Genomic DNA, 26,241 nt, shown 5'->3' on the forward strand with positions numbered 1-26,241 from the left:
TAGAAATTTTTTGTCAAAATTTTATTTCTTTAGAAAATTTTGCCAAAATTTTATTTCTATTGAAAATTTTGTCAAAATTTTATTTCTACAGAAAATCTTGTCAAAATTTTATTTTTATAGAAATTTTGTCAAAATTTTATCTTTATAGAAAATTTTGTAAAAATTTTATTTCTATAGAAAATTTTGTCAGAATTTTATTTCTATAGAAAATTTTGTCAAAATTTTATTTCTATAGAAACTTTTGTCAAAATTTTATTTCTATAGACATTTTTGTCAAAATTTTATTTCCATAGAAAAATTTCTCAAAATTTTTGTCAAAATTTTATTTCTATAGAAAAGTTTCTCAAAATTTTATTACTATTGAATTGTTTGTCAAAATTTTATTTCTATTGAAAATTTTATTTCTACAGAAAATTGTGTCAAAATTTTATTTTTATAGAAAATTTTGTCAAAATTTTATTTTTATAGAAAATTTTGTCAAAATTTAATTTCTGTTGTTGTTTTTTATTTCAGCTTAAAACCATACATTGACTAAACTACATGAGTAGCTTAACCAACAGAGGAAAAGAATGTTTGTCAAATTTATTTGGGCAAAGCCCTATAGACTGCAAGATGGTTGGATGGACGCACGTTTCGGAATTACCACATTCCTCATCAGCATCCTCTACTTGCAGCAAAACTATCAACCAATTATCAGAATAAATTCAGGCAGTTTATTAAACCCAAAAAAAAAAACCACACTTGAACCCTCCGAAAAAAGGTTTTACATTGATAGCCGGCTTATGCCGAAATAAATTCGAAACAAACATATCTCTTTTCCTATGCCACTGTCGAATTTATTTCGGCATAAGCCGGCTATCAATGTAAAACCTTTTTTCGGAGGGTTCAAGTGTGGTTTTTTTTTGGGTTTAATAAACTGCCTGAATTTATTCTGATAATTGGTTGATAGTTTTGCTGCAAGTAGAGGATGCTGATGAGGAATGTGGTAATTCCGAAACGTGCGTCCATCCAACCATCTTGCAGTCTATAGGGCTTTGCCCAAATAAATTTGACAAACATTCTTTTCCTCTGTTGGTTAAGCTACTCATGTAGTTTAGTCAATGTATGGTTTTAAGCTGAAATAAAAAACAACAACAATGCTTAAAGAACAAAACCAACAATAACAAAACAAAACAAATGGAAAAAGAAGAGGAGGCACGCTCAAAATAAACCCAGCCATGTGAATTCAAATCGATGATTTGACAGTGGCATAGGAAAAGAGATATGTTTGTTTCGAATTTATTTCGGCATAAGCCGGCTATCAATGTAAAACCTTTTTTCGGAGGGTTCAAGTGTGGTTTTTTTTTGGGTTTAATAAACTGCCTGAATTTATTCTGATAATTGGTTGATAGTTTTGCTGCAAGTAGAGGATGCTGATGAGGAATGTGGTAATTCCGAAACGTGCGTCCATCCAACCATCTTGCAGTCTATAGGGCTTTGCCCAAATAAATTTGACAAACATTCTTTTCCTCTGTTGGTTAAGCTACTCATGTAGTTTAGTCAATGTATGGTTTTAAGCTGAAATAAAAAACAACAACAATGCTTAAAGAACAAAACCAACAATAACAAAACAAAACAAATGGAAAAAGAAGAGGAGGCACGCTCAAAATAAACCCAGCCATGTGAATTCAAATCGATGATTTGACAGTGGCATAGGAAAAGAGATATGTTTGTTTCGAATTTATTTCGGCATAAGCCGGCTATCAATGTAAAACCTTTTTTCGGAGGGTTCAAGTGTGTTTTTTTTTTTTGGGTTTAATAAACTGCCTGAATTTATTCTGATAATTGGTTGATAGTTTTGCTGCAAGTAGAGGATGCTGATGAGGAATGTGGTAATTCCGAAACGTGCGTCCATCCAACCATCTTGCAGTCTATAGGGCTTTGCCCAAATAAATTTGACAAACATTCTTTTCCTCTGTTGGTTAAGCTACTCATGTAGTTTAGTCAATGTATGGTTTTAAGCTGAAATAAAAAACAACAACAATGCTTAAAGAACAAAACCAACAATAACAAAACAAAACAAATGGAAAATTTAATTTCTATAGAAAATTTTGTAAAAATTTTATTTCTATAGAAAATTTTGTCAAAATTTTATTTCCATAGAAAATTTTCTCAAAATTTTATTTCTAAAGACATTTTTGTCAAAATTTTATTTCCATAGAAAAATTTCTCAAAATTTTATTTCTATAGAAAATTTTCTCAAAATTTTATTTCTATAGAAATAAAATTTTGTCAAAATTTTATTTCTATAGAAATAAAATTTTGTCAAAATTTTATTTCTATAGAAAATTTTTGTCATAATTTTATTTCTTTAGAAAATTTTGTCAAAATTTTATTTCTATTGAAAATTTTGTCAAAATTTTATTTCTACAGAAAATTGTGTCAAAATTTTATTTTTATAGAAAATTTTGTCAAAATTTTATTTTTATAGAAAATTTTGTCAAAATTTAATTTCTATAGAAAATTTTGTAAAAATTTTTTTCTGTAGAAAATTTTGGCAAAATTTTATTTCTATAGAAAATGTTCTCAAAATTTTAGTTCTATAGAAAATTTTGTCAACATTTTATTTCTATAGAAAATTTTGTCAACATTTTATTTTTATAGAAAATTTTGTCAAAATTTTATCTCTATAGAAAATTTTGTAAAAATTTTATTTCTATAGAAAATTTTGTAAAAATTTTATTTCTATAGAAAATTTTGTCAGAATTTTATTTCTATAGAAAATTTTGTCAAAATTTTATTGCTCTAGAAAGTTTTGTCGAAATTTTATTTCTATGGAAAATTTTGTCAAAATTTTATTTCTATAGAATACTCTGTCAAAATGTTATTTCTATAGAAAATTTTGTCAAAATTTGATTTCTATAGAAAATTTTGCCAGAATTTTATTTCTATAGAAAATTTTGTCATAATTTTATTTCTATAGAATTTTTTTTTCAAAATTTTATTTCTATAGAAAATTTTCTCAAAATTTTATTTCTATAGAAAATTTTTTTCAAAATTTTATTTCTATAGAAAATTTTGTCAAAATGTTATTTCTATAGAAAATTTTGTCAAAATTTTATTTCTGTAGAAAATTTTGTCAAAATTTTATTTCTATAGAAAATTTTGTCAAAATTTTATTTCTATAGAAAATTTTGTCAAAATTTTATTTCTTTAGAAAATTTTGTCAAAATTTTATTTCTGTAGAAATTTTTGTGAAAATGTTATTTTTGTAGAAATTTGTGTTAAAACTTTATTTCTAAAGAATTTTTTATGAACATTTTATTTCTATAAAAAATTGTAAAGTAACGCTTCTTCTCACCAGTTTTTATGAGAGAGGATAATCCACCACTGAAGTTGTTTTTGTGTATAGTAGAAACTGGGATTGAACCCATGACCCATGCACGGCGGGCATGCTAACCATTGCTCCCCAGAATACATGCTCTTGAAACATATTTGGATGTTTGCATGTGTGAAAGTCCTTTCTTCAACTTTCCTCTTCGTTTGTCTCATATTGAAGCATCTGCAGCTATGGTGATAGTTCCTAACACAACCTGGCTGATACTGCATTACCAACATTTGATTAAATTCTTGTGGTCTGCATCTCTGCTATTGTGAGCATGACAAACGATCCACCAACTGCATTTGTTAGGCCATTGTTTTGTTTCGCCCACAAATAGAGGAAAAATGTGTAAGTGAAAACCTTTTCCAAAGCAATAGTACGAAGTAGAAATCGTGGCGCCACATTTATGTCAGCTCAATAGTTGTCTTTCTTCTCTTCACTTCTTCATTGTGGCAAAGTTATTCATTTATTTGTTTTTGCTTTTTTTTAGGTTTTTTGACATGGGACTCTCTATTATTGTGACACTGCCTGCCATGGTTCATGGCTGCTGTACTATAAGCCATATAAAATGCGGACTTCTCCAATGATGATGATCATGATGAACATGATGACGGTGAATGTTAAAGATTCTTGACATTGTCGATGATTATGGGTTGACAGTGATGATGATTGTTTGAGTGCCGCCGAAATGGGTGTTGTGTGCTTGTCAAGACATGTTTTGTTGTGCCCGCCCAAATGTCTTCATTGATTTCGCATCTCAATAATGTTCATATGATGGGGTTAATGTGCTGGTTATATTGATGGGTAAGTGAGAATATGGAGAAAATCGGTGATAATGAGTAATTATGGGGTTAGGAAAAAGGGGCTTGATTTTTTCCGAAAATTAAAAAAAAAATCTTATAATGAAACATACACATATAGCTTTTAAGAAAGGGAGATTCAGGCATTCTAAAGTCTTTTGTTTTCTTTAAATGAGATCCTTTTGAAACTGCTTGTCTGTGCACTGCAATCTGATCTCTAAATAGAATTACTCGAATGTATGCGTTGCTTGTGTATTGATGATACTATTTTGACACAATTTTCTATAGAAATAAAATTTTGCCAAAAATTTTCTATAGAAATAAAATTTTGCCAAAAATTTTCTTAAGAAATAAAATTTTGAGAAAATTTTCTATAGAAATAAAATTTTGAAAAAAATGTTCTATAGAAATAAAATGTTGACAAAATTTTCTATAGAAATAAAATGTTGACAAAATTTTCTTAGAAATAAAATTTTGACAATATTTTCTATAGAAATAAAATTTTGACATAATTTTTCATAGAAATAAAATTTTGACAAAATTTTCTATAGAAATAAAATTTTGACAATATTTTGTATAGAAATAAAATTTTGACAAAATTTTCTATACAAATAAAATTTTGAGAAAATTTTCTATACAAATAAAATTTTTACAACATTTTCTATGGAAATAAAATTTTGCCAAAATTTTCTATAGAAATACAATTTTGACAAAATTTTCTATAGAAATAAAATTTTGACACAATTTTCAATAGAAACAAAATTTTGACAAAATTTTCTATAGAAATAAAATTTTGACAAAATTTTCTATAGAAATAAAATTTTAAGAAAATTTTCTATAGAAATAAAATTTTGACAAAAATTTTCTATAGAAATAAAATTTTGAGAAAATTTTCTATACAAATAAAATTTTGACAAAATTTTCTATACAAATAAAATTTTAACAAAATTTTCTATACAAATAAAATTTTGACAAAATTTTCTATACAAATAAAATTTTTACAACATTTTCTGTAGAAATAAAATTTTGCCAAAAATTTTCTATAGAAATAAAATTTTGCCAAAAATTTTCTATAGAAATAAAATGTTGACAAAATTTTCTATAGAAATACAATTTCGACAAAATTTTCTATAGAAATAAAATTTTGACACAATTTTCAATAGAAACAAAATTTTGACAAAATTTTCTATAGAAATAAAATTTTGACAAAATTTTCTATAGAAATAAAATTGTGCCAAAAATTTTCTATAGAAATAAAATGTTGTTTTTTTATTTCAGCTTAAAACCATACATTGACTAAACTACAAGTGTAGCTTAACCAACAGAGGAAAATAATGTTTGTCAAATTTATTTGGGCAGAGCCCTATAAACTGCAAGATGGTTGGATGGACGCACGTTTCGGAATTACCACATTCCTCATCAGCATCCTCTACTTGCAGCAAAACTATCAACCAATTATCGGAATAAATTCAGGCAGATCATTAAACCCAACAATGAACCACACTTGAATCTTCCGAAAAAATGTTTTGTATGATAGCCGGCTTATGCCGAAATAAATTCGAAAAAAACATATCTCTTTTCCTCGAATTTTGAAAAATTTTATATAGAAATAAAATTTTGACAAAATCATCTATAGAATTTTTTCTATAGAAATAAAATTTTGACAAAATTTTCTATAGCAATAAAATTTTGACAAAATTTTCTATAGAAATAAAATTTTGACAAAATTTTCTATAGAAATAAAATTTTGACAAAATTTTCTATAGAAATAAAATTTTGACAAAATTTTCTATAGAAATAAAATTTTGACAAAATTTTCTATACAAATAAAATTTTGACAAAATTTTCTATACAAATAAAATTTTGACAAAATTTTCTATACAAATAAAATTTTGACAAAATTTTCTATAGAAATAAAATGTTGACAAAATTTTCTATAGAAATAAAATTTTGACAAAATTTTCTATAGAAATAAACTTTTGACAACATTTTCTATAGAAATAACATTTCGAGAAAAATTTTCTATAGAAATAAAATTTTGACATAATTTTTCATAGAAATAAACATTTTGACAAAATTTCCTATAGAAATAAAATTTTGACAAAACTTTCTATAGAAATAAAATTTTGACAAAATTTTCTATAGAAATAACATTTGAGCAAAATTTTCTATAGAAATAAAATTTTGACAAAATTTTCTATAGAAATAAAATTTTGCGAAAATTTTCTAAAGAAAACAAATTTTTTTCCCTTTATATTCCCTTTACCCTCCCTGTTCATTAAAAACATAGTCGATGAAAATCTTTGATTACAAACTTCTAATTTCTTCATATCTGAAACCTCCACGATTTAATCTTTGTATTGATTTCATAACCTTTTTCACAAATGGCATACACATTGTCGACATTTTATTGCACGTTTTATGTCATAATTTCTTCTGTGGATTTTTAAATGATCCAAAGGTAATGGAATGTGTATTTTAATGAATTTTTCATAATTTTTAAAACGTACACTCAAAAATAAGTTGGCAGCAAAAGTAGGTTATTTATGTATTTATTTATTGTTTATTTTAATCATACAGTAAATGTATGATAAAAAAAGAAAAGGGAAAAGTAGCATTGGCTGCTAAGGCCATCAGTAGGTTAATTTTATAATTTATTACAAAACTCTCTGATTTACAAACGCCGATTTGACATAGTTCGTTTTATTTTCTTTTTAACCCTAGACAGTCATCCTTCGTCAAAATGACGAGGCTTAATTTTATTTTCGGCATAAAGTGTAGTTTTGTCGATTGGAAAATGACAATTTTAAGTTCAACTAATTCAACCATTTTATGAAATTTTTGTTTATTATTAATTGAAAATGAACTGAGTAACAAAATAAACGAAATTTCGGTTATCATTTTTGCTAATGATACAATTTATAAGGCCTTGAAATAGGCCGTAGTCAAAATGACTAAGGATGACGTTAGTGTACAGGAAATAAGGATGACTTTCCAGTTAGTTAAGGTTAAGGAAAATTTCGTATTTGGATGAAAAAAAAATGGACTTTGAATTTATAATAATGCCTTTAGCACCAAAATCAAGCTCAAGATGAGTAAATCTTTAGTAAAGTATATGAATTTTAGGACGTTTTGAAGTAGTTAGAAGTACACAATTACTTTTTTTTTGTATAATCTTTTTCTCTTTGAAGGCTGGCATAGAGGAAATTTTCACGAAAACACAAACAAAATATTTCCTTCCTCACCCAAAATAAACAAACCTTTCCTCTAAAACGAAATTTTAGACCAACGAAGTTTTCTTTTTTTGGTAAAGTTTTCTCTTTAAAACAAATAAATTTGTTTTATGGTACATTTTCCCCCAACTTTAACAAAAAAAGAAAAAAATCGTTGGCCTAAAGTTTCGTTTCCCAGAAAAGAAATTATTTTTTGTGTGCATGAACTAAAATAAAGTTAAATTGGTCTTTGTTTTTTGAGTGTAATTAAATTGAAAAATCTCTTTAAGTGACACAATCACACACGTACACAGACTTTCTTCCACACATGCCTGAGACCAGAGAGATAGAGAGAGAGAGAGAGATCATCCCAATTGCGTATACATATGCGGTTAGCCAGATTTTTGTGTGAACGAAGAAGAAGCTCAAATGCTGCAAATTATTCTCAATTTGTTTTTGTGATTGTGGTGAACAAATGATGACAGTAATTGCCGAAATCATGCATTTTTAAATAAGAAAATATCATAAATTTAACACAATTTATTTTTGGACACAACAAAAGTTATGGATTTTTTTTTTTGATTTTGTTGAAATCTGTCCGCAATGAAATCTTTTGTTCTAAATTATGACCACAATGCAATCTCCTTAGTAAAGATGGTTAATTAAGGAAATTTTTCTTTTTTTCAATTTTCTATATTGAATTTTGGCATTTTGTCAGTTTTTTGGCAATATAACAAGCATATTGTGGCAATATGAACAACAGCTGTTTACATGGTGAGTCTATTTCATTTGTTTTTGTTCTTTTTTTGTCTTGCTTAATATTTAGTATAAATTAATTATGGGAAACAAATTCTGGTCGTAATGTTCTGATTAATTTCTGGTAATTTGTCATTGTATGGCACACCATTTATTTATTATTTTATGCAAAAAAAAAAAGCAGTGTGCAAATTGTTGGTATTAAAATTTGAAATATTCGATATTTTGTTAAATGATTATTTACATGAAAAAAATTATTTTCTAAAAAATGAACTGTTAGATAAATTAAGTTGTCTTTTCCTTTGAAATTGGCTATGCATTTAAGTAAACAATATTTAATTTAAGGTAAAGTGGGTGAATTTCTTTAATTTCAAAAATCATTTATTAAAAAAAGGGATAGACCATTTTGAGATGCAATCGCGGTTAAAATTTGCACAAAATAATTTTCAAAGATTAACTTATATCGATTCAAATAAAGATTTCATTCATTTTTTCAGAATTCTATGTTTTTTTCAAATCTCAGAACGATAGCACCATTATTGAAGGCTGCACTACAATGGACCTAGTTAGGCATGGTTGTTAACGGCCATATACTAGCAGGATGTACCAAATTTCAACTGACTCGGATGAAATTTGCTCCTCCAAGAGGCCCCAAAACCAAATTTAGGGATCGATTTATATGGGGGCTATATATGATTATGGACTGATATGGACCACTTTTGGCATGGTTGTTAAATATCAAATTCCAGATCGGATGAATTTGGCTTCTCCAAAAGGCACCGGAGGTTAAATCTGGGGATCGGTTTATATGGGGGCTATATATAATTATGGACTGATATGAACCAATTCCTGCATGGTTGTTGGATACCACATACTAACATCACGTACCAAATTTCAACCGAATCGGATGAATTTTGCTCTTCCAACGGGCTTCGGATGTCAAATCTGGGGATCGGTTTATATGGGGGTTATATATAATTATGGACTGATTTCTACCAATTTTTGCATGGTCCTATACTAACCATATACTAACACCAATTACCAAATTTCAGCCCGATCGGATGAAATTTGCTTCTCTTAGAGGCTCCGCAAGCCAAATCGGGGGATCGGTCTATATGAGGGCTGTATATAATTATGGACCGATGTGGACCAATTTTTGCATGGTAGTTAGAGACCATATACCAACACTATCTACCAAATTTCAGGCGGATCGGATGAAATTTGCTTCTCTTAGAGGCTCCGCAAGCCAAATCGGGGGATGGGTCTATATGGGGGCTGTATATAATTATGGACCGATGTGGACCAATTTTTGCATGGTTGTTAGAGATCATATGCTGACACCAGCTACCAAATTTCAGCCGGATCGGATGAAATTTGCTTCTCTTAGAGGCCTCGCAAGCCAAATCCGGGGATCGGTTTATATGGGGGCTATATATAATTATGGACCGATGTGGACCAATTTTTGCATGGTTGTTAGATCCCATATACTAACACCATGTACCTAATTTCAGCCGGATCGGATGAAATTTGTTTCTCTTAGAGGCCTCGCAAGCCAAATCGGGGGATCGGTTTATATGGGGGCTATATATAATTATGGACCGATTTCGACCAATTTTTGCATGGTCATTAAGACCATATACTAACACCAATTACCAAATTTCAGCCAGATCGGGTGACATTTGCTTCTCTTAGAGGCTCCGCAACCCAAATCAGAGGATCGGTCTATATGGGGACTATATATAATTATGGACCGATGTGGACCAATTTTTGCATGGTTGTTAGAGATCATATGCTGACACTATGTACCAAATTTCAGCCGGATCGTATGAAATTTGTTTCTCTTAGAGGCTCCGCTAGCCAAATCTGGGATCGGTTTATATGTGGGCTATATATAATTATGGACCGATGTTGACCAATTTTTGCATGGTAGTTAGAGACCATATACCCACACTATGTACCAAATTTCAGCCGGATCGGATGAAATTTGCTTCTCTTAGAGGCTCCGCAAGCCAAATCGGGGGATCGGTTTATATGAGGGCTATATGTTAGGTTAGGTTAGGTTAGGTGGCAGCCCGATGTATCAGGCTCACTTAGACTATTCAGTCCATTGCGATACCACATTGGTGAACTCCTCTCTTATCACTGAGTGCTGCCCGATTCCATGTTAAGCTCAATGACAAGGGACCTCCTTTTTATAGCCGAGTCCGAACGGCGTTCCACATTGCAGTGAAACCACTTAGAGAAGCTTTGAAACCCTCAGAAATGTCACCAGCATTACTGAGGTGGGATAATCCACCGCTGAAAAACTTTTTTGGTGTTCGGTCGAAGCAGGAATCGAACCCACGACCTTGTGTATGCAAGGCGGCCATGCTAACCATTGCACTACGGTGGCTCCCAGGTTTGGCAAAGAGTTAAGGCGATCTTCATCCCGAAGACAGGCACAATAGTGCATGGAACGTCCAAAGACTTCAGACCAATTAGCTTGACTTGAATCAACTGAACGGAAAACTGTTGAACTGCCAGCATGCGTACTTAAAGGGCAGTTCTGTGCATTCGGCGCTAGACTCTGTAGTGCATCATTTCGAGAGATCTATGATAGTACACAAGGAACATACACTGACTGCGTTTGTTGATATTGAAGGTGCCTTCAATAATACAAGAGCTGGGAAGGTATTACATGCACTAGAGAGGAATAGTGTGAGTGATTTTATTATCGACTGGATTAAGGGGATGCTGCTTCATAGAAATATGGAATCGGTACTGGTAAACTCTACAAGAAATGCGACTACGACAAAGGACTACCCCAAGGGGGTGTGATATCGCCGTTACTATGGTTACTCACAGTAGATGAGATTCTTACTTCTCTTCACGTCAAGGGGATAAAGGTGGCATATGCAGACGATATTGCTGTAACGGCGTCAGGGAAATTTCTAGACACTATCTCAGATATAATAAGTGAGGCTTTGCAGGTGCTATCCGACTGGGCAAGGAACTGCGGTTTGGGTGTTAATCCAAAGAAGACGGAGCTAGTGCTCTTCACTAGAACAAGGAAAACCACCGGGTATAAGGACCCACAATTTCAAGCACGAAATTGAGTCTCTCGAGATCGGCAAAGTGGGTGGGAGTTATCTAGGACTCTAGACTGAATTGTTTGGAAAATAATGCAGTCCTTCAAAAGAAGGCCTATGCGGCACTTTATGCGTGCCAAAAGCTGGGGGATGAAGCCGTCCTTATTCCACTGGCTTTATACAGCAGTTATAAGACCTGTAGCAACCTATTCCTGTCACGTCTGGTGGACCATTATGAGACATCGGAACCATATACAGAAATTCAGCAGGATAAACAGAACGGCTCTCATTTACATGACTGTTGCGATGAGGACAACGGCCACTGCAGCTCTACAGGTTTTAATGGAAATTTTCCCGTTTGATCTATACATCAGGAAGACAGCCGAGGTGATACTCATGAGACTGAAGAGCTTAGACTTACTCTGAAACACGGCCTGCGTTTGATCTATACATCAGGAAGACAGCCGAGGTGATACTCATGAGACTGAAGAGCTTAGACTTACTCGGAAACACGGCCTGCAGGCACACGAAACTGGTTGCATCAGATGGACAACCCTTAAGGACAGACTATATGGGGACTCGGCGTGTCTATGAGGGCAAGCTAAGATTGATTATGCCAATTATATAAAGGGTGATACGGTCAAAATTTGGTCAATATAAACTTGACGTATTTCTTTCAATTTTGCATTTGTGTGTGTAGAATGTTGCTCCTATTTTGATTTTGGAATTCACTCTTCAGTTGTCAAAATGCCGTCCAAGCAAGAAGAGCAGCGTATCAACATTTTGCTCGCGTATCGCGAAAATCCGAGCTACTCGCACGCAAAGCTGGCAAAATTTGTCAAATCAACCGTTACAAATGTAATTAAAGTGTTTGGGGAACGTTTGTCGACAGCCAGGAAGTCTGGATCGGGGGGAAATCGAAAACCGGAAGCCGCTGAGACGACAAAGAGAGTTGCCGGTAGTTTCAAGCGAAACCCTAACCTCTCTCTCCGAGATGCCGCAAATAAGCTGGGTGTATCGTCTACCACCGTGCATCGAGCTAAAAAACGAGCCGGACTATCGACTTACAAGAAGGTAGTGACTCCAAATCGCGATGATAAACAAAATACGACGGCCAAAGCGCGATCCCGGAGGCTGTACACGACGATGTTTGACTGCGTGGTAATGGACGACGAAACTTACGTCAAAGCCGACTACAAGCAGCTTCCGGGACAGGAGTTTTATACGCAAAAGGAAGGGGAAAGGTAGCAAATATTTTCAAGCACATAAAACTGTCAAAGTTCGCAAAGAAATATCTGCTTTGGCAAGCCATCTGTACCTGTCGCTTGAAAAGCAGCATTTTCATAGCTTCCGGGACTGTCAACCAAGAAATTTACGTGAAAGAGTGTTTGAATAAACGTCTGCTGCATTTCCTGAAGAAACACGGTTGTTCCGTACTGTTTTGGCCGGATTTGGCATCTTGCCATTACGGTAAAAAGGCCATGGAGTGGTACGCCGCCAACAACGTGCAGGTGGTTCCCAAGGACAAGAACCCTCCCAACACGCCAGAGCTCCGCCCAATTGAGAAATACTGGGCTATTGTCAAGCGGAACCTAAAGAAGACCAAAAAAACTGCTAAGGACGAGCAGCAGTTCAAGGCAAACTGGCTTTCTGCGGCGAAGAAGGTGGACAAGGTGGCTATACAAAATCTGATGACAGGTGTCAAGCGTGAGGCCCGGCAATTCGGATTTGGAAAAGCGAAAGCCAAACTGAATATTTTTCCTGAATTTTATACTAATTGAACTTGAAAAAGAAATTTAATTTGATTTTTTAAATAAACGATTTCACCGATTTACACGCGTTTTCCCTTGACCAAATTTTGACCGTATCACCCTTTATGATGATCTGTGGAAGGAACAACGGACCTCCTCTCTGGGTTGCAAGCAGACCAAGCTGATATGTAACGATAAGAGTAATAGGAACTCAGGACTTCTAATGGCGTCGAATAGAGAAGATTTGAGACCGTTGATAGGCATCATGACGGGACACAATACACCTGGGAAGCATATGGTAAGGATTGGCTTAATGACCGATGATATTTGTATGTTTGATGTTTGTGCCTTGACTCGGAGGCCACAGAAGACTCTTACTATTTTCTGTGCCAGTGTCCGGCATTATCTTTTAGAAGAAACAAGATACTGGGCTCTTCTTTCTTTCAGGATATTACTAACAGGTTGGGTGATAAGTCCCCGGTCTGACACATAGATGGCATCGCTAGTATTAAATGCATATTATTTTTATATAGTACCAACCTTCAAATGATTCGTGTCAAAATTTGACGTCTGTAAGTCAATTAGTTTGTGAGATAGAGTGTCTTTTGTGAAGCAACTTTTGTTATTGTGAGAAAAAAATGGAAAAAAAAGGAATTTCGTGTTTTGATAAAATACTGTTTTCTGAAGGGGAAAAATACGGTGGAAGCAAAAACTTTGCTTGATAATGAGTTTCCGGACTCTGCCCCAGGGAAATCAACAATAATTGATTGGTATGCAACACTCAAGCGTGGTGAAATGATCACGGAGGACGGTGAACGCAGTGGACGCCCGAAAGAGGTGGTTACCGACGAAAAGATATCAAAAGTATCAAAAGAACGTGTTGGTCATATCATTCATCAATATTTGGATATGCGGAAGCTCTGTGCAAAATGGGTGCCGCGCGAGCTCACATTTGACCAAAAACAACAACTTGTTGATGATTCTGAACGGTGTTTGCAGCTGTTAACTCGTAATACAACCGAGTTTTTCCGTCGATATGTGACAATGGATTAAACATGGCTCCATCACTACACTCCTGAGTCCAATCGACAGTCGGATGAGTGGACAGCGACCGGTGAACCGTCTCCGAAGCGTGGAAAGACTCGAAAAGTCCGCTGGCAAAGTAATGGCCTCTGTTTTTTGGGATGCGCATGGAATAATTTTTATCGACTATCTTGAGACGGGAAAAACCATCAACAGTGACTATTATATGGCATTATTGGAGCGATTGAAGGTCGAAATCGCGGCAAAACGGCCCCATATGAAGAACAAAAAAGTGTTGTTCCACCAAGACAACGCACCGTGCCACAAGTCATTGAGAACGATGGCAAAAATTCATGAATTGGGCTTCGAATTGCTTCCCCACCCACCGTGTTCACCAGATCTGGCCCCCAGCGACTTTTTCTTGTTCTCAGACCTCAAAAGGATGCTCGCAGGGAAAAAATTTGGCTGCAATGAAGAGGTGATCGCCGAAACTGAGGCCTTTTTTGAGGTAAAACCGAAGGAGTACTACCAAAATGGTATCAAAAAATTGGAAGGTCGTTATAATCGTTGTATCGCTCTTGAAGGCAACTATGTTGAATAATAAAAACGAATTTTGACAGAAAAAAAATGTGTTTTTCTTTGTTAGACCGGGGACTTATCAGCCAACTTGTTAAGGTACGGGACTGTAATTTAAAGGATATACTCAAAGCTAAATAGCAATTATCGATAACAACATCATCAATCACATGATCGGCTTGAATTTTTTGTTATTAACAAACATTTTTCAAGGAATTTTTCTATTTGCTTAGAATTGCAATTACATTCAAAGAAACCTAAGTCAATTGTAGTTGTCGACAATTTTTGAATCTTAGGTGATCTATCATCTCTTCCAAAGAAAATATCTCTCAATTAACCTAGTCTTAATAGTTCTAATAATATTTCAATTAATTGAAGGAAAACAAGTTAGAAATTTCTATATGTCGACACCAGACACCACAGAAATTGACAGCGACAGCAACATAAACGACATTGCCAGTAGAAAAGTATTGACGTTGATTTTTTGTCTATTCTCCATTTCCTTGAATTTTGTGAAATGAAATCATTTTCATCAAAAGAAATTAAAAAAAAAACACAACACAACAACATCAACTAACGCAAATGAAAGAAAGCAATAGAGCCTCGAATAATGTCGACATAAATTGTTATCGAGAATCTCTTGCACCCATTATTTAGTGAAGGCAATTGAGTAAAGGCGGCATGCCATTTTCATGCAAATAAAAAACCAAAACAAAAAAATTGTTTAAATTTAAATTTATACAATGCGAAAACGTTTTACGATGTGTAGTGCAAATAAATAATTGATGACACCATTTTAAGTTAAAATGTAAAGGCAAAAAAAAATAGCAATTTACACGTGAAAAAAAACTTAGTCCATTTAATTTTGAAAATAGTCAGGTTGAAGCTCGTAAATCTTCCATTAGGGTTCGCATTCACATGGCTTTGTTCCCTAGATAAATGGACCTATGAGGGACAAAAAAGAGGAGAATTGGCCAGTTTCAACAGAGAACCTCTCTGTGCCTCTGTATCGCCCGATTTTAATACATATCTTTAGTAGAGCTCCAGTATTGAGATATAAGTCTTGATTTAGAGTAACATATAGTGGCTTTTTTCCTCAGTGTATGCACTACCATACACTGCATTGCTATGAAAATACTTGTAAAACAACCGCTCAAAAGCAATCAATTTGTTTGAATTTTTTTTCTATACCGAAATCTGGAGCACTGAACACTGGCACTGGCACGAAGATGACAGATGGTTAACAATTTATGACATTTGTGATTACAGTTTAAACATTTCACTGAGTAGGGGGGAGAGAGGAAAGAAAAACTGAAAACGTTTTGTAAATATTTTGCGCCAATCAACACCAGGAGATGCCTGAATTCATGTATTGACTGTAAGGGTCATGCATTATTTGTCATTGAATAATAACAAAATAAATGAAAGCCTCAAGTGCCGATTGACTTGACATCTGTGGCGACTATGGAAAATATTCCATGTGAAATAATCAGCAAACAAAAAAAAATTCAATTACAAAAAAACGAGGAAAATGTATAAAATGATTAAAGGATTTTGTCAAAATTTAATTTCTATAGAAAATTTTGTTAAATTTTTATTTCTATAAAATTTTTTGTCAAATTTGTATTTGTATAGAAAATTTTGTCAAAATTTTATTTCTATAGAAAATTTTGTCAAAATTTTATATCTATAGAAAATGTTGTCAAATTTTTATTTCTATAGAAAATTTTGTTTAAATTGTATTTCTATAGAAAATTTTGTCAAAATTTTATTTCTATAGAAAATTTTGTCAAAATTTTATTTCTATAGAAAATTTTGTCAAAATTTTATTTCTATAGAAAATTTTGTAAAATTTTTATTTTTATAGAAAATTTTGTCAAAATTTTATTTCTATTGAAAATTTTTTCAAAATTTTAGTTCCATAGGAAATTTTGTCAAAATTATATTTCTGATCTCAGCTTAAAACCATGCATTGACTAAACTACAAGTGTAACTTAACCAACAGAGGAAAAGAATGTTTGTCTAACTTTTTTGGGCAAAGCCCTATAGACTGCAAGATGGTTGGATGTACAGCTGTTTCGGAATTACCACATTCCTCATCAGCATCCTCTACTTGTAGCAAACCTATCAACCAATTATCAGAGTAAATTCGGGTAATTCACTCAACCCAAAGTGAACTACACTTGAACTTTCCGAAAAAAGGTTTGATAGTCGGCTACTGCCTAAACAAATTTGCAAACATATCTCTCAAACCTTTTTTCGGAAGGTTCAAGTATAGTTCACAGGAAATTTTGTCAAAATTTTATTTCTATAGAAAATGTTCGCAAAATTTTATTTCTATTGAAAATTTTGTCAAATTTTTATTTCTGTAGAAAATTTTGTCAACATTTTATTTCTGTACAAAATTTTGTCACAATTATTTTCTGCATATAAAATTTTGTCAAAATTTTTTTCTCTATAGAAAATTGTGTAAATTTTTTTTTCGCTATAAAATTTTTTTTTTCAAAATTTTGTAAAAATTTTTTTCTCTATAGAAAATTGTGTCAATTTTTTTTTTCGCTATAAAAATTTTTTTCAAAATTTTTTTCTCTATAAAAAAAACTTTGTCCAATTTTTTTCTCTATAGAAAATTTTGTCAACATTTTATTTCTATGGAAAATTTTGTCAAAAATTTATTTCTAAAATTCTCTATAGGAAATTTTGCCAAATTTTTCCTCTAAAAAAATGTTGCCAAAATTTTTTTCTCTATAGAAAATTTTGTAAATTTTTTTTCTCTATAAAAAATGTTGTCAACGTTTTTTTCTCTATAGAATATTTTGTCCAATTTTTTTCTCTATAGAAAATTTTGTCAACATTTTATTTCTATGGAAAATTTTGTCAACATTTTATTTCTATGGAAAATTTTGTCAAAATTTTATTTCTATAAAAAATTTTGTCAATTTTTTTTCTCTATAGGAAATTTTGTAAATTTTTTTCTCTAAAAAAATGTTGTCAGAATTTTTTTCTCTATAGAAAATTTTGTAAATTTTTTTCTCTATAACAAATGTTGTCAAAATTTGTTTCTCTATAGAAAATTTTGTCAATTTTTTTCTCTATAAAAAATGTTGTCAAAATTTTTTTCTCTATAGAAAATTTTGTCCAATTTTGTTCTCTATAGAAAATTTTATCAACATTTTGTTTCTATGGAAAATTTTGTCAAAATTTTATTTCTATAGAAAATTTTGTCAAAATTTTATTTCTATAAAAAATTTTATTGTTGTTTTTGATCTCAGCTTAAAGCCATGTATTGACTAAACTACAAGTGTAGCTTAACCAAAAGAGGAAGAGTATGCTCGTCAAATTTATTTGGGCAAAGCCCTATAGACTGCAAGATGGTTGGATGTACAGCTGTTTCGGAATTACCACATTCTTCATCAGCATCCTCTACTTGCAGCAACATTTTATTTCTGTAGAAAATTTTGTCAAAATTATTTTCTGCATATAAAATTTTGTCAAAATTTTTTTCTCTATAGAAAATTGTGTCAATTTTTTTTTCGCTATAAAAATTTTTTTCAAAATTTTGTCAAAATTTTTTTCTCTATAGAAAATTGTGTCAATTTTTTTTTCGCTATAAAAATTTTTTTCAAAATTTTTTTCTCTATAAAAAAAACGTTGTCCAATTTTTTTCTCTATAGAAAATTTTGTCAACATTTTATTTCTATGGAAAATTTTGTCAGAATTTTATTTCTAAAATTCTCTATAGGAAATTTTGCCAAATTTTTTCCTCTAAAAAAATGTCAGAATTTTTTTCTCTATAGAAAATTTTGTAAATTTTTTTTCTCTATAACAAATGTTGTCAAAATTTGTTTCTCTATAGAAAAATTTGTCAATTTTTTTCTCTATAAAAAAAATGTTGTCAAAATTTTTTTCTCTATAGAAAATTTTGTCCAATTTTGTTCTCTATAGAAAATTTTATTAACATTTTGTTTCTATGGAAAATTTTGTCAAAATTTTATTTCTATAAAAATTTTTTATTGTTGTTACAAGTGTAGCTTAACCAACAGAGGAAAAGAATGCTTGTCAAATTTATTTGGGCAAAGCCCTATAGACTGCAAGATGGTTTCGGCTACTGCCTAAAACAGTCTATAGGGCTTTGCCCAAATAAATTTGACAAGCATACTTTTCCTCTGTTGGTTAAGCTACACTTGTAGTTTATTCAATGCATGGCTTTAAGCTGAGATCAAAAACAACAATAACGATTGAAGAGAAGCCAACAATAACAAACAAAACGAATAAAAAATTTTGACAAACTTTTATTTCCATAGAAAATTTTTTGAAAATTTTATTTCTTTAGAATCTCTTCTCCAAATTTTATTTCTATAGGAAAGTTTTTCAAAATTTTATTTCCATAGAAAATTCTTTCAAAATTTTATTTCTATAGAAAATTTTCTCTAAATTTTATTTCTATAGAAAATGTTCTCTAAATTTTATTTCTATAGAAAATTTTGTCAAAATTTTATATTTCTATAGAAAATTTTGTCAAAATTTTATTTTTATAGAAAATGTTGTCAAAATTTTATTTCCATAGAATATTTTTTGAAAATTTTATTTCTTTAGAAACTTTTCTTCAAATTTTATTTCTATAGGAAAGTTTTTCAAAATTTTATTTCCATAGACAATTTTTTCAAAATTTTATTTCTATAGAAAATTTTCTCTAAATTTTATTTCTATAGAAATTTTTCTCTAAACTATATTTCTATAGAAAATTTTGTAAAAATTTTATATTTCTATAGAAAATTTTGTCAAAATTTTATTTTTATAGAAAATTTTGTCAAAATTTTATTTCTATAGAAAATTTTGTCAAAATATTATTTCTAGAGAAAAAAAAAACGCTATTTTTATGGCCAATATTGTCCAACTTTTCTCACTAATAATCTTTTGTAACTTGTGGTTCTTTTTTTAATTTTTTTGTAAGTGTATCATTTATCTTTTCTCTGGCATGTTGTCTACAAAATCAACCCCCCCCTCTCCACACCCAAGCATTATTTAGTTTGCAATCTTCGACACATTGCGATAACTTGATTTTGACACTTAATCAGCGATTAATTATCTCAATACCCAGCATGATCCCAATTGCGCTTTCAGCATTTAAATAATGTAAATGTAATCATGAGCAATGTAACTGGCAGCACTTCGTCGGGTTTGGTTTTTCACTTAAGATGTCACACGCTTCCCAAATCAAATGAGTTGATGTGAAAAAAAAAAAAAAATATTCACGGAAGAATGCTGATTTCAGGGTTTGGAAAAATTACAGAATGTTTTAGAGAATTGTGGCGGAATTTCATGTTTTCGAAAGGGTGAACCAAATATAAGGCGCGATAGCAATTCATTCAAAGAAATTTTGAATTTGATATAAGATCATAGGAAAATTTATAAAAATTCAAAATCGCAACGTCAATGGCTGTCCGTCTACGTATGGTGTTTGAAGTTTGTAAGATACTTATCGCTACACAGAAAAAGTAAACTGTTTTATGGGAAAAATGAACTCCTTCGTACGAAAATGTAACCAAAATATAATTTAAAAAATAAGTAAAATATTTTTTTGTTTGACAATTTTAGCGAGGCAATTAAGCCAGAAATTTTTTACATTTATATCGTACCTTATAGAAGGTCCACCTTAACTTGAAAGAAAAAAATCGTTAGCTGATTTGCATATGTAAAAGTATTCATACATTCAAAACACACTCATACATACATACTTACGCACAAGTTTTTTTTTTTTTTTGTATGTAAATAACAATATTTGCATGCAAATTGATATAATCAAGCATTTTCAAACTATGCTCTGGGGGGAGGGGAAGGGAAACAAACCAGAATGCAAACGCCGAAATGCTCAAATAAACAATTGAATTTTTATTTCACTTTGTCACCACGACAATGGCAACAATGGTGGTGTGTAAGCAATTGAAAGTTTATGCGTCGACAAAATTCCGCATTCCACACAAAGTTGAAATGCATACAAAAAAAATCATAATAATAATAATATTTTACACACTAACAACTAAAATTACTTTATGTTTATATGGACGACAGATAATGATAGAAATCATTGGGAGCTGGGCACAAGCTGGAATAGATCTGGCTAGACTTGGAAATTCTAATATCTGTGAAAGATTTAAGATGTGTAACCGCAGAATATCTTATTAGATTTTCCGGAAAAATATAAAATAATACATAAATATAATTTTTCCCTTAAAATAACAACAAAAAATTAAAAATTATCGTAGTTTGCAAAACCTTCTCAAAAGAACTTCCATGGAAGTGAAAAAGCCAAACGGTACAGGTTTAAATCCCAGCGGGGATGAACTTTTTTTATTATTTTTTTTTACTTTTTTTATTGTTTTTCTATTCTTTTTTGCGAAATTTAATTGTAAAAAGCTTAAATTTTCACTTAAACCCGCCTAGTTCTGTACGTTCTAAGAATTGCCCAAAAGTATTGCATCGAAAGTGAAAAAACATCGATAGGGGATCCCGGGATGTGCTTTAAAAGAAATGTTTGAGGACTTGTCTAAAAGGACTGCATCGGAAGTGGAAAAAACTTGATGGGGATTCGGGGGCTCAAATACTTTATACACCGTATTAGTGAGATCTAACCTGGTATATGGTTCCGTATTTTGGAACAATTATGGCATTTTTAAGAATATGATTATATCTCTTTAAATGTAATTCCTTCTCGTTTGTATTTGCGTGAGTGGAGTCACCCTTCATTCCGTCATACAAATTTAGACCGAATTTTATAAAATTACCCTCATTGTCCAGTTGAGAATATATTAAATGTAAATTTTGTTATGAATAGTATCTTTGGCAAAAATTAATCTTAATTTGCTTTAGAAGAAATTCTATTCAGTGTTCCGATCAGACCGAGAACAATTACGAATATTTTCCCAGCAAAAAAATTTGGAAATTATTCTAAAGGTACAACGTTAAAAGCACTTTCAAAAATGTCACCCCAAATATGTTCTTTATTTTAACTACACAGGTAACTAGTTTTTTAATTCAATATTTTATAGCTCGCTTTTTTCCTATTTTTAATTAGTAATTTTAACTTTTTTGTTTCAAATAGGTTAAAAACAGAGTAAGAATTAATAAAATGGTACAAATTATTTAAACTTTGTCGAAAAAATGAAGTTAAACGCTTCGGACAAGCTTTAGAATGCTTTAAAAATCAATAAATAATACAAATAATTTATTAGGAAAAATATCATTTTGTGATATTTTTTTGGTTAATTCTCATTCAAAAAAAAAAAAAAAAAAAAAACCTTGCATACAAGGAAAAACACATTTTTTTTCAAAATTCGTTTTTATTATTCAACATAGTTCCCTTCAAGAGCGATACAACGATTTTTCCCTACGAGCAAATTTTTCCCTACGAGCATCCTTTTGAGGTCTGAGAACAAGAAAAAGTCGCTGGGGGCCAGATCTGGAGAATACGATGGGTGGGGAAGCAATTCGAAGCCCATTCATGAATTTTTGCCATCGTTCTCAATGACTTGTGGAACGGTGTGTTGTCTTGGTGGAACATATTTTTAGCAATAGCGCTATGATGTATTAAATACAACAAACTTAATTCCATAGAATTCGGACAAAGTTTTAAGTCGTAATTTTTATTCCGGGTTGTATCTTAAAAGCTACAGTGCGCATTTAAGGGTTAAATCGACTTTTGATGTTGACCAAAAGCGACTAACCGACTTTTTAAGTAGAAACCAACATCGACTAATCGAATTTTAACTAAAAACTTGATAAGTCGAATTTAAAATGAGAGAATAAAGCTCATCACCATCAAAAAATCGAAGGTATCGACCAAGCGCCATTTTTACACTAATCGCAAGAGCCGATATCTTTAATTTTGAAAAAATCGAAAAGTTGAATTTTCCGAATATTTGAAAGGTCGAAAAGTCGAGTTTTCAAAAAGTCTTTAACTCGAAATGTTGATTATAGTCCCTAATCTGATTATAATACTCTGATTTTTTATAGTGAGCAAAATCGACTAAATAATAAAATTTTAACGAAGACCTTGAAAAGTTGAATTTAAATGGAAATGTGAATGTAAAAAGTCGAAAGTGTCGACATTAAAAGTTGACTTTTTCAACAAAAGCAATAGTTGAAATTCGACTTTTTTAAATTTAACAAATTTTAAATTTAACAAATCAAAAAATTAATTTTCGCAAATTATCGATGAAGTCGATGATAAGCCGATTTTTCCAAAAGTTTTTATTTTTCAAATTTTGAACAAAATGTCGACTTTTCCAAAATCTGAAGAAATCGAAAAGCAGACTTTTCATTATCATTACAATCACTATCACTCAGCATAATCGACAATTTGGTCTGTTGATATTTTATTTTTTATATATAGCAATCAAATCTATTAATAAAATAAAAAAATTAAATATTTTATTTTCATTGGATGACTGAGTTATCCAATTCTTGAATTATACCAAACTATCATCACAAACAACAACAAAGACCAATAATTCTCCAAAAAAAAAATTGTTTTAATCAAAATCATCATAGGCCCCTAAAAAATAACAACCCTTCTGTATATTTAATGGTTTACAATAAACATCCATTTAGACCATGATATTGCAAATTATTTTAGAAATTTAGAAAATATAGAATATAAATGAATTCCCCTTCATATCAAATTTTGGTCCTCTAAAGTTCAATTCAATTCTCACCATTTTTTTTTAATGAATAGCATTCCCTTTTTTTGGAGTAGACCACTCAAAAACCACTATGGGGATTTTAACAAAAGCCATAATTGCCTTGGCATCTTGTGGTCATATCAAAATACTTCTTACTGTATAAAAAGAATTCCACAGTCTTCTCAAAGGATGTGGTTACGCTTTATGTTAGTCCATTCCATTTCTTCCCTCTGCTATTCAGCGTGTAAATTGCAATCAATTCTAATTACAAAAGCGACGCAGCTAACTCGTTTTCATTTTAGTTGAAATGACCATTTACACTGAGTATGAGTACACATTGTCCTTTATGGCACTTCCATTAAAATGCCAACGCTTGTGGTATAAAAATGTCCTTTAAAAAATTTATAAGAAAACCATTTGCTAGCTAGGGGGAGATAGCTGCGAAAGTGAAAAATGATTTTTCTCACTTTATTTGATTTCCAACAAACACCAACAATCGCACACACACACATACATCCATATCTTCCAATCAATGTGGTAGGGTCTTGGTCCCTTGTTCTGAATATAATCGCTACACTGGTTACAAGGACATGATAAGTTTGTCAATTGATTTGAAACATATGCAAATATAGACGATTCTAAAAAATAAAAACTATTTGGTTTGGATCAAACGCAGACAAGTAATATTATCACATCAAACATATTTCAAGAGTATAATGTTATATTTGTACTATTTTTTACAAAAATAAAATTTTGCCAAAATTTTCTATAGAAATAAAATTTTGCCAAAATTTCCCATAGAAATATAATTGTGACAAAATTTTCCATAGAAATAAAACTTTGACAAAATTTTCTATAGAAATAAAATTTTGACAAAATTTTCTATAGAAATAAAATTTTGACAAAATTTTCTATAGAAATAAAATTTTGACAAAATTTTCTATAGAAATAAAATTTTGACAAAATTTTCTATAGAAATAAAATTTTGACAAAATTTTCTATAGAAATAAAATTTTGACAAAATTTTCTATAGAAATAAAATTTTGACACAATTTTCTATAGAAATAAAATTTTCTATAAAAAAAATTTTGACAGGATTTTCTATATAAATAAAAATTTGACAAAAATTTTCTATAGAAATAAAATTTTGACAAAATTTTCTATAGAAATAAACTTTAGACAAAACAATTATAGAAATAAAATTTTGACACAATTTTCTATAGAAATAAAATTTTCTATAAAAATATTTTTGACAGGATTTTCTATATAAATAAAAATTTGACAAAAATTTTCTATAGAAATAAAATTTTGACAAAATTTTCTATAGAAATAAACTTTAGACAAAACAATTATAGAAATAAAATTTTGACAAAATTTTCTATAGAAATAAAATTTTGACAAAATTTTCAATAGAAATAAAATGTTGACAAAACTTTCCATAAAAATAAAATTTTGACAAAATTTTCTATAGAAATAAAATGTTGACAAAATTTTCTATAGAAATAAAATTTTTACAAACTATTCTACAGAAATAAAATTTTGAAAAAATTTTGTATAGAAATAAAATTTTGACAAAATTTTCTAGTGAAATAAAATTTTAACAAAATCTTTTATAGAAATAAAATTTTCTATAAAAATAAAATTTGGACAAAATTTTCTATAAAAAAATTTGACAGGATTTTCTATAGATATAAAATTTTTGACAAAATTTTCTATAGAAATAAAATTTTGACAAAATTTTCTATAGAAATAAAATATTGACAAAATTTTTTATAGAAATAAAAATTTGATAAAATTTTCTATAGAAATAAAATTTTGACAACATCTTTTATAGAAATAATATTTTTGGCATAATTTTCTATATAAATAAAATTTTGACAAAAATTTTCTATAGAAATAAAATTTTGACAAAATTTGCTATAGAAATTAAATTTGGACAAAATTTTCTATAGAAATTAAATTTGGACAAAAAAATAATAGAAATAAAATTTTGACAAATTTTTCTATAGAAAAAAGATTTTGACAAAATTTTCTATAGATATAAAATTTTGACAAATTTTTCTATAGAAAAAAGATTTTGACAAAATTTCCTATAGAAATAAAATTTTTCAAATTTCCTATAGAAATAAAATTTTGCAAATTTCCTATAGAAATAAAATTTTGACAAAATTTTTTATAGAAATAAAATTTTGACAAAATTTTCAATAGAAATAAAATGTTGACAAAATTTCCTATAGAAATAAAATTTTGCAAGTTTCCTATAGAAATAAAATGTTCACAAAATTTTCGATAAAAATAAAATTTTGACAAAATTTTCTATAGAAATAAAATTTTGACAAAATTTTCAATAGAAATAAAATGTTGACAAAATTTCCTATAGAAATAAAATTTTGACAAAATTTTCTATAGAAATAAAATTTTGCAAAAAATTTCCTATAGAAATAAAATTTTGCAAATTTCCTATAGAAATAAAATTTTGCAATTTCCTATAGAAATAAAATTTTGCAAATTTCCTATAGAAATAAAATGTTGACAAAATTTCCTATAGAAATAAAATTTTGCAAATTTCCTATAGAAATAAAATTTTGACAAAATTTTCTATAGAAATAAAATTTTGACACAATTTTCTATGGAAATAAAATTTTGACAAATTTTTCTATAGAAAAAAGATTTTGACAAAATTTTCTATAGAAGTAAAATTTTGCAAATTTCCTATAGAAATAAAATGTGAACAAAATTTTCTATAGAAATAAAATTTTGACAAAATTTTGTATAGAAATAAAATAAATTTTGACAAAATTTTCTATAGAAATAAAATTTTGACAAATTTTTTTATAGAAAAAAGATTTTGACAAAATTTCCTATAGAAATAAAATTTTGCAAATTTCCTATAGAAATAAAATTTTGACAAAATTTTCTACAGAAATAAAATTTTTACAAAATTGTCAATAGAAATAAAATGTTGACAAAATATTCTATAGAAATAAAATTTTGACAAAATTTTCTATAGAAA

The 26,241-nt window shown here is 29.7% G+C and overlaps 2 protein-coding genes across 10 annotated transcripts in view; one reads left to right on the forward strand and one right to left on the reverse strand.

Moving 5' to 3' along the window:
* cmpy (crimpy) overlaps positions 1–26,241 on the forward strand; it is a 465,170-nt gene that overhangs the window by 76,683 nt on the left and 362,246 nt on the right. For both annotated transcript variants that reach the window (XM_075304859.1, XM_075304858.1), the window contains exon 2: positions 3,852–4,165. The gene's annotated coding sequence lies outside the window, so the exon portion shown is untranslated. The remainder of the gene's footprint in view (positions 1–3,851; positions 4,166–26,241) is intronic.
* LOC142233814 (uncharacterized) overlaps positions 1–26,241 on the reverse strand; it is a 180,855-nt gene that overhangs the window by 38,097 nt on the left and 116,517 nt on the right. The gene's annotated exons all lie outside the window — the stretch shown is intronic.

Source organism: Haematobia irritans, chromosome 4 (genome assembly GCF_050003625.1).
Source record: "Haematobia irritans isolate KBUSLIRL chromosome 4, ASM5000362v1, whole genome shotgun sequence".
Lineage (NCBI taxonomy): Eukaryota > Metazoa > Arthropoda > Insecta > Diptera > Muscidae > Haematobia > Haematobia irritans.